Genomic DNA, 10,762 nt, shown 5'->3' with positions numbered 1-10,762 from the left:
AGCAGAGTGCTAAGTAGTTGCAAGGCTCATCAGTCCCCAAGGCTCACTGGTGAGCTCTGCTTTTCTCACATGTCACATGTATGTGTAAATACCTGAGGCAGACACACGGCCTGAGGTGTGCATCTGAGGCATAAACGGCTACTACAACAAAACTACTGAAGCACTGCCACAAGCAGGCTCAAGAGGAGCCAGCTGAGGGTAAAGAGCAGAGGTATAATGCGCTCACCTCTGAAGTGCAGAGCCAGGAGAGGTGCGCAGAGAACTGCTCTAGAGCTACGTGCAGGGGGAATTGTTTGTTTCTGTTTGTTGGCTCTCTCCATCTGCTTTCCTGTAGCTGTGAACTGTTTAAAAAAAAATGGGGGGGGGAGGAGGTTGAGCGGGGGTGGAAGAAGGGAGGGAACATAATAAAAAATGAACAAATAACATAATAGCATGTGTTTTCAGTTCTTCTGACACTTACTGAGGCAGATGCAATTTGTTAGTGTGAAGTTTGTCATGCTTTTTCATAGCAGCTCTGAATCCTGAAGCAATCTGTACTGCACCTCCTAAGCTCCATGTCCACTGTCTAAAAAGGGGGGGGTTCTTCATCACACTGACATAGAAATTCTAAGCCCTGAACTTTCCTGAGCCTTTTCGATCTCTTTAGTAAGCCAGTCCTCTTTCAAGGTAAAAGTGTCGTTGCAGACTTAGAATCATGGAATCATCATGAAAGTCAGAAAAGACCACTAAGATCATCTTGTCCAACCGTAACTTGCATCATCCTCTTCATTACAGCAAACTAGGAAATGAAGGAGTGGTACTGGTTTGGCTTAAAACAACATCTTCACCAAAAACTTGTGCTGAAGGGTCATCATAACAGAGACAGCAATGATTGATTCAGTAAGAAACAGTCTCTAACCAGAGGATCTGCTTAGCAAGAAATACTCCGATAAATTGATTATAAAATAATTCTGGATAATAACCACTCTTTTGAGAAAATAATAAACTTATTCCTGAAAAACTGAAGAGTAAAAGAGGCTAAATTTATTGAATAAATAATTTGCTATGAATTATTCACTCAGCTTTAGCGCTTACAGCTATTACATTAAAATATTCCCCTATTTAACATATAATGCAAACTAATAACAATTAAGTCAGCAGCAGCGGAATGCTCTCAGCAAGCCACACTGCAGACTATTATGCAGCTTAGCCACAGTGGAATGACCATTTATTAATCCGCCAACATATGCAGCCCAATTGGCTACTTATGGTCATCGGCCAATCAGCGTGCAAGGATTTACACAGAGACAGTGCTGTTACTTTTAGCAGTTGTGAAACATCTATTTATTCTGGACTTGCAGACTGGCCATTCCCACCAGACCTTTCACTGCTTGCTCATAATTCTCCCTACCAGACACGCAGGATTAATCCTCATATCCAACAAAATCAGCAGTGAAATTCCTCTTGATTTGCAAAAAGCCAACAATTCAGCCCGAGTTTCACCTTGTGCTAGGATGATGTAATACAGTTTGACCAAAACAGGCCAAGAGGTGGATGAAATTTAAGCTTGTTAAGCAGTGCCTTTGAGCTACTTCTGTTTAACCTGTACAGTTATATTTAAATCTTGTTTAAATCCATCAAATGAGCATCAGCCCTACTGCCCCTTCTCATCCTCGAGTGGGGACAGATAGATTGAGCTGAGCTGAGAGCTGAGCTTTTTAATTCCTCTTCTATCAGATAAAAAATACTGCTGCAACTTGTGCAGAGGGGAGGGCAAAACACTTCCTATACAAAAATGATGTGCAGAAACCAAAGGTAGCTTGGCTCCATCTTTTTTGTTTCAGTGTCTGGATGTAGTGTGAGAGAGCAGAGCCCTGTTTTATCTTTGTGTACTTACTCTGGTGTTTCCTCTTCGGCTTGGATTTCCCGCAACCACTAACAAATTCCAATGCTGAAGGAATTTACTTCCTGTAAAAATGTGAGCCTTCCAGGTTCCAAGTTTATCTAGCTCATGATGTGGTAATTACCAGCACATAAACAGGAAGTATACCCTCTGGTACTAATCTACTTAATAGAAGTTTATTGAATAACATTGACCATAACGATAACTAAAATGGATATCCAGCCCCATTAAATGAAGTTTAGTCTTCAACATCCATGAGTCTATCTAGTAGCTTTAGTGTAAGTTTTATCTTCCTCTTCAGTACTTTACAGCCTTTTGTCTTTTCATGCCTCTTCTCTAGGTCCTGGTACTTGCTGTGGTGATGTTACAACAGCACTTCAGCTATCTAAAAATACAGCACTAATAAAAGTGCCATAAATACAGGGAACATAAGCTCTCACTTCATCATTCCAGCTTCTTGCCTTGATCTCTCCAACCACTTCACATTTCCCTTGCTGGGTACTCTTTTGCTTAGCAACCATCCCTCTCTTCTTTCCTTGTTGACAGATACAAACAATAATTGCTATAATAATCAATTTGGACCACCTAATCTTAAAAAGACTGTAAAACAGTGACTAGGGGAATAGACCTCAGCCTCGAAGATCGGCTCCTTTTTCTCGTGGCCTTTGTGTAAAATCATAGTAGCTAAGTGCCCAAACACTTCTGGGCATCACAGTTTTCATTTCTTTTCACCTCCGTTCCCCATTTTTAAAACAGAAATCACGTTCCCACATCCATTAATAGACTGTGAGCATAAATACATGGAGATCATAAGACATTCAGATAACACAATTTACAGGATCAAGTGATTGCTATAGATGATTTATTATCTTGTGGATTTTCGTTGTTGTTTGGTTGGAGATTTTTTTTTTTTTTTTTTTTTTGCAGTGGTTAATGACATATTCTTCAGGCAAGATACATAGAGGGAAATTAATGTTTTTATTTGAAAACTTAATTATACTTTTCATTGTTGCTTCACAATCTGAAATATAACTTCGGATTCCTGTTTCTGTTGTACATGGATATTTTCCTAAATTATATGTGTAACCTCTTATGTCTCCAATTTAATCAGTTCTCATTTACATCTTGTAGCAATGACTTCTGCCACTCCTATTTCTGTTTAGCAGGAAAAAGATTTGGTTTTCAGCAGTGCTAAATGTTTTGCCTTCTAAAGTTGCAGACTATTCTTTTATCTTCGTACACAGACCTACCCTCATATCTTGTTTAATTGGTATCTTGGTATTTTGTTTAATTTAGTCCAACCTATTTAGCGAAGACAACCTTTCCTTTGTTTAAATTTATGTTTGCCTAGCTAATTTCATTATCAATCCAATCTTACTGTAAGTTTTGAGCAAAGCTCTATTTTTGTTTTCTTTGCTCTGAGAGAAGTCCCAGTCTTCCAATTGCTCATAAATGTCATTCATTTTTGAGACAAGTAACGTCTCAGGTCTCAAAACATCATTTTAGAAAGAGCTACTAGAACTAAACCACATCCAGAGGGGATACGCCATTTGTGCATATAGCACTGTAATAGGTCCAGTAATATTTTCTAGCCCATACATCACACCCCCTAATGTCTAGGTTGGCTGTTATAAAACACTGCACCACAGGGAAAAGAATTCTTCACCGCATCATCCACCATGATGCTGAAATGCTCATAGGTGGTTCTAGTTTATTTACTCAGAAGCCTCTTCTGATGGTCTGTGGATTTTCTGGCACCATAGCAGCAATCATCATCACCCCTGCAGCCTCCAATGGTACAGGACAGAATGAGCAGAAGATCCTTGCTCGGCATGCACACGTGTTCTTCTTCCCCTCTGCAGAATTACAGTGAGAGGCAGTCACTGCAGGAGATTGTCAGCTGTGGCTTTTTTTTTTTTTTTTTTTTTTTTCCGAGCAACAAAATCTGCTAATTACATTGTACTGGACCACCAAAGGAAAAAAAAAAAAAAGCAAAGAAAAAAAGCCAACAACACAAAGCTGAGCTCCTTCTCAAAAGGAGCATTAAGAGGCCAAAAAAAAAAAAAAAAAAAAAAAAAAGGAGTTCATTAAAGCAAAGTAATATCCTAAATAAAGCTAATGCACTCTCCCCTGTTCCAATGAGCTTCATGAATAATGGATAAACAAAGCTTCATCTGCTTTAATTAATCTGGTTTCAAAATTAATTTGACCCAACACAGAATTAGCAGTCAATTTAAAGCTTTGGTTGCTCAACAGGTTCAAGATATACAAAGAGACTGGGTTAGCAGAAAGTGCTGCAAACAGCAAAGGGCAATATTTTATTCCCTAAAGGAAAAGGCTTGGTTAATTAACACATAGCTAATGTGTAGGATGCATTTTCCTTGCCAAAGACTAACTTTACTCTGATGTTTTATCTGTAAATTTAGGCTCTTTGGAGCAGATCCTCTTGCTTGTTTCAGAAAATTCCTGAATTTTTTTTTTAATAGAAATTTGTTCTCTTCTGAAGACTCCTGCATTGAATTGATGTTTCTGCCCTTTTTTTTTTTTTTTTTTTTTCACAGCCTTTTCTCCTGAACCACAGAGGTGGCTCAGGGGGACTGCATAAAGAAAGAGCAGTGCTGCAGTGTCACAGGCTGCGCAGGGAGGTGGTGGAGTCACTGTCCCTGGAGGTGTTCCAGAGCCGTGTGGTTGTGGCACTGAGGACGTGGTCAGTGGGCATGGTGGGGATGGGCTGGAAGTTGGACCAGGTGATCTTAGATATCTTTTCCAACCTTTATGATTCTATGTAGGTTGGCCCTCTAAATGGGAGTCTTGATGACACACTACATCTGAAGCCAGGCTCTTCCTTTTTAAAATGTTATGATAAAATCATTGTGAAACATTCTTTCTCTGTTTCTGGGAAATGAAAATGAAAATCACTCCTGCGGCTTTGATCAGCTTTGGATCTCACTTTAGTATTTATCTTGCTCAGAGAAACTCTTGTGATTCTTCCCAGTAACAGAAGGGTCCTCAGGTACAACAGTGGCTCAGCTATTTACCATGGCCATATTCCTGACATGATCTAGGTAGACTGAAGATCCCTTAACTTTTCCATCTGTTAAATGATCTCCTCCTTCTTCTCTCCCTGCCTTTCCCACTGAAGTTAGACACATCCTTTACCTTTAAGGTAGCTTTGCACAATAACACTTGCATAAATCTCCTTTCATGGAGTAAAAGTAGCTATAATGGTTAAGACTCAGTGGTACTGAGGAGGCAAACCACCTAATGCATATAGAGCACTGTTTTAGTGCTGGAAGTTTCACGCATTTGTAAAGTTTGTATCATAACTAGTTTCTCAGCCAGTATAAATTGTAGTACTATCCCTAACTTCACTGGCCTTGGTGTTGATATGTAAGGCTACTCTTTAGTAGTAGGAAAAAATCACTTCTGTTTGTGCCATGCTCCAGTTATGAGGTATGCAGCTCTGTATGGGTTTTACCTTGTTATGGTATACAGAGAAACTGTTGTTATTTGGGCCATTGCGATATAGTGTCCTTGAAGAAAAGAGACTGATTGCATCCTTTAAATTCCTTCATGCAGTTGATCTCAATCTTTGGTGATAAAGTCTAGTGAAAAGCTGAATTTCACAGAAAGAAATTGCTTTAGATTATTTTTGCCGCTAGTAAGTGCACAGGAATGATGTGCTCTTGCAGGTCTAGAAGAAATACTTGATGCTGGTGAACCCTTGCTTACCTTGTTGCTTTTGGGAGAGGGTTTAAACAAGTGAAATCTGTATAAGGATATTATACTAAAACTGGTGGACTGCAATACATTTTCTCCAAAATAGTTTTCCTAAAAGTTCTTGAGATCATCTCACAAGAAAATAAATATGATATTTTTCAATTTTTCAGAGTAATTGTCACAAAGAGTTAGAGTCCTCAGAGAACTGAAGTATATATATATATTTGCACTACAGTAAACACAAATTGTTTCTGACTGTTTTCTCCCAAGTAATTTGGTCAAGGGATACTGTAAAAGAGGTTTGAAAGAAGCTAAAATTTCATTGAAGTGGTCTGAATTTAAACCTCCTCTAAGTCTGTTGAACTTTAGAATGGCCATCTTAAAGCTGCTGGAGCAACTGTTCTAAACGTGCCTCATAAATGGTGAAAAATGAAACTATTTGGATCTGTCTTCCTTTAAAGCTGTATCAACTGATTCCTAATTCCAGGAGAGAGCCTACTGCTGTAGTTTCTGTTGCATCAGAGCCTGGAATCCCTACTGAGCCCCAAGTTCCCATTTGAAGATCTTCCTTACTGAACTGACTGAAGAACTCTTCTTAGTTATCATGTCAGCTTTAAGGCCAGAACAAGGGGATCTCTGGGAAGACAGATGTGTTTTCCTTTAATCTTTAGGGGACTATGACTTTGCATTGTTTTCTTGCATGTAAGCCTTCTTATATCAAAAGGAGCAGGAGACAGCAGTTCAGAACAAAGCAATAGCATTGCAATCTGAAGAGTTCTTAATTCCAGTGGCCCTCAAAACTTTAAATATAATGCTCAAGGCCCTGATTCCTACTATCATTGTAGTTGGCTGAACTGGCTTGGAACTGTCTCATAGATGTGGAGACTACACCTGTAAGAAGACTTAGGTGATAACGGTGTGGAGAAAAATAAATCACCTGCCAGAGTCCTTGCCCTGGAGGAAAAATTCAAAACTATATTTGAAGCAGCAGCTAAGCCCCAGATACTATTCTTGGCTGAAGTGGCAAAAGGACTGGTGGAAAGTCATTAAATTGTGCAAAAAGACAATGTTTAGGAGATCCATTTCCTTAGTGATTCACTGTTATCATTAAAAACAAAATGGAGTTGCTAGGGAAGCGAAAATTTATGTCATCTCTTCTGTGGATTTATGGAGTAGAAGACGTTGTCCATTCTGGATGTGTTCTTCTTGGCACATACACACAGAGAAGTAGTAGAAATTATGGAGTAGAAACGGTACTTCACAGTGTGTTATGCTTGCTTGTTGATATATGTGCCTACTGTTTGACTTTGCAGATTCCCACCTGAAGAGAGGGACCCTGTCTTCATGAGTATGGAGCAGAATGGACAGGAGGGAGGAAAAGGCAAGAAAGTTCTCTGGTCATTGAACAGTCTGGAGGGACAGTCAGCTCCTCATAAGACCAAATTAAGTGGGCTCTTCTTGTCATCATGGAGCAATTACAAGTTCACTATAATAGCCAGTGATTGGCAGTGCACAGGGAGGCTGTGTTACACACTTTGTATCAGATAGTGATCAGCTGCATGCTTGTTATCCTAGCTCTGTCCCACTAAAATATCCCACTTTCCTGAGTTCAAACTAGCATTGCAAGTAAAGCAGCATGATTAAGTGCCTAGAGGAGCTATTCTGCAATGATGACCTTATGCAAAATATCCTGCAGCCTTGCCTAGGAAATTTACAACATACTCAGGATACCAATCAGGCAGGATTGAATCCTACTTGTCAGAGCATCATCTGTGTGCCTTCCCTAGAAGGAGAAGGTAATGGTACATCCTAAAGACTCAGCTGGTGTTTGCTAATGGTCTCAGTAGGCAGAGTTTAAAGCAATCTTCATGGTGTGATCAGTCTATCACTGTTTAATGATGCAAGGTCATTAGCCTGTAAGACAGCTGTGGGACTAGTGCCTCATCCTGTGCTGGACTTGCTAGGAACTCATAAAATTCAGACTATATTCACAGGTAACATTTTTAAAACCTCTGCCTTTTCTTAGCATGACTGTCAAGGAGACAGGAGACTGTGATGATCTATAATTTGGGAGGTTTGGAGCCTGCTGAAAAAATCAACAACCTTTTTTCAAAGTCCAAAGTATTTTTCAGTCTGAGAATAGACAATGAGTTCAATAGATTCACTGTAAAGATGTCACTTCCAAACACATAGTTTTGATCCATTTCAGATGATCTATCTTAATCCATGACTCACTTGAGACTTTACTGCTGTGACTCCTAATTTCTCTTTCTCCTCATCGTTATTCCTATTGACTATTGATAGTTGTCAGCCTTCTCGTTTTTTTAAGTGCTTGGGTGTAAGAATCAGTTTCATGAACAAAGTAGTAGCATCAGATGATTCCTTGCCACACTGTGTGTATGGATACCTTGCAGCAAATGGAAGGACAAGTTGATCCATGCTTCAGTACATGAAGGCTGAGAGATCCCACAGTAACTCACACTTGCTACAGGGCAGGAATATGCATGAACAGTTACCATTACTCAGGAAAGGAGCAGCCCATGCACCTTTTAAAATGCTAGAACACAAAGCATGCTGAAAACAATGTTCCTGTTAACTCAACTTCAGATGGATTCATTTCTCTTGTTTTCAGTCCTTGGTCACATATAATTAACCTAGATGTTTGTTGATCATTTACCAATTCCTAGCTTCCAACTTGGTGTCCGAATTCATTTGGATTTTGTCATTATTTCATTCTTTTAAAGTCAATCTCTCTGAACGTCTGTAAATCAGTTATAAACTATCTTTAGAATTAGTTATGAACTGTCTTTAGTCTCTTTTTCCGCGGTAGTCCTTGTCCTAATGCCAAGTGGAAATTCTGCAAGACTCATCAAAGGTTTTTTGTTGTTGTTGTTTTTGTTTGTTTGTTCTTTTATTAAAGTTCTTTTTGTATTTTATTAAGGTTTTTATTTTTACTTTTTCCACTCTTGAGGATGTATCGCATGTCTGTGCAGTACAGAAGACACCTCCAGCTGAACAATCTGGATCCTTGTCCTTGACTGGAGTAGACAAAATTTCAGAAGTAGTTTGTTCTTGGACTCATGCCACCTGACTCTGATTCCTCCTGGGAAGCCAAAGAAAGTGACTGACAAGGTCAGTAAGACTTTGATGTTAGATTCTTGCAATTTCCAGCTTTTCCTGCCACTATAGCAGTGAGTTTGCTCTCATGCACAGCTTCAAGGCTTTTTATTTTTCCCACTCCATCCTCTGCAATTAGATGGCGTGGACAGTGAATTAGGAGGATACATAGGTGGGACACCTGACCCAATCTACCAAAGGGCTATTCCATACCATTAAACATTGTACTCGGCAATAAAAGCTCAAGAAAAGGAGAAGGAAGAGGGGAATGTTTTGTATGGCATTTGTTCTCCCAAGCAATCAGTAAAATGACGAGGGCCTGTCTTCCATGGAGTAGCCTGATGATGGGAAGCAGTGAGTTCACTCCTCCTTTGCTTTACTTTCACGCACAGATTTTCCTTCACCTATTAATCTTTCTTTGTCTTCACACACGAATCTTCTCACCTTCCTTCTATTTTCTCCATGTTCCACAGGAGACGGGAGATGGGCTGATGAGAATGAGCACTTTGCTGTTGGCTGGGGTCTGCCCACAACACCATGCAAATGCCAGACTTTCACAGAGATCATGTGTTGCTCATAGGTCACTATTCATGACAGTTGACTGAAATGAGCTGTTTCAAGAGCAAGCTGGAAGAGTCATCCCTTGATCCACCTTTGTGTGGATCACACTTAACACCTAAGTAGGATTTTCTTTCACATTTACACTTACATGTCTTGCTGAGTACATGAATGCATAGCTGATGGACAAAGGAAGGAGTTCAAGCTTCCAGAATTACTTAAAAGTATCTCTTTCAGTTATACTAAACTAGGTGTCTACTAAGAGGTGCAATCTGATTTTCATGACTCTGATGCTACAACTAGGTATTTCTCATGCTTATCTGAAATTGATCATGTTAAGCATTTTCAATACCCACTGTCAAGATATTTCACAGCTATTTGCTGTGAATTAGTTGATGTAAAACATGACATTTCTTGGTTTGGATCTTTAGACAGTTTGAAAAATGACTCTGCTAATCTGATGTTCTTGATTTATTGTTCTAGGAGTTACTGAGCAGAGTCAACTCATCAGCAAAATTCTAACGAGATAATTTTGTTCCCTCCAAATTGGCAATCCTCACCCTCAAATTCAAGCTTGGCATTGAATAAAAATCAAAAGCTTAGGAGAGGAAGCTACCCTTTTTAATATCCAAGCTAGAGCTTAGCAAGATGCTTGCATGTTTCTGTAAATTCTCAGTTTTTATTACATGCTAACTAAGGACGTTGTCTTGGAGAACCCAGGAGGTGAGCACGAGACACGAGACAATTCTCTGTCTGTGTTCATGAAATTCTCTTCTAAGGTCATTGTCTCTCCTGGGCTTTTTGGTCAGCAACAGATCCTTCAGGTCACTACATTTGCTACCTTGACTAAACCAAGAAAGCTTGTTTATTGTGTATCCATGAGAATAATTGCACCAACACAGACCAAACAGTAATTTGCCTTGATCTAGTAATGTCCCTTGATTTTCCTAGGCCCTTATTTGTTTTGTTTTAATGAGGGGAGGTTGTGTCACTAGTCTTCAATGCTACATAGAAATATTCATGTCCTCTGACATGGAATACTCCTCCAAATATTCTCCTCTGAGGACAGAGTCCATCTGTTCTTGTCCTTCAAGAGGCATTTCAGCCTCTTAAGATATTCCTTAAGGCCTTCCCAGGCTATGTGCTTCAAAATTCAATTCCCAATTCAGAAGGATCATGAACATTTTTATAAGGGTTACCTTGGTGCTAATAGACATTGAAGGGTTTTTTGGTTTTGTTTGTTTTTGTTTTCTTACCACTACCTTCTACATATTTGCCTGGAGCCAAGTGTAAGAGAGCTTGTTATTCTTCCATTCACCTCAGAACAACTTGTCAAGGGTAAGAGTAGCTCCTCTTACGGTATCTAGCACATCATATGTGCACAACTCCATGAGTGCTTCTGGCTGTCTGCCTTTGATGTATTTAGCACTTCAAACCACCGGGTGGAAAAGACTCATATCTGTTTCAAAGTCCCTGGCACTGACT

Source organism: Gallus gallus, chromosome 1, assembly GCF_016699485.2.
Source record: "Gallus gallus isolate bGalGal1 chromosome 1, bGalGal1.mat.broiler.GRCg7b, whole genome shotgun sequence".
Classification (NCBI taxonomy): Eukaryota; Metazoa; Chordata; class Aves; order Galliformes; family Phasianidae; genus Gallus; species Gallus gallus.
This window is presented reverse-complemented; position numbering follows the sequence as displayed.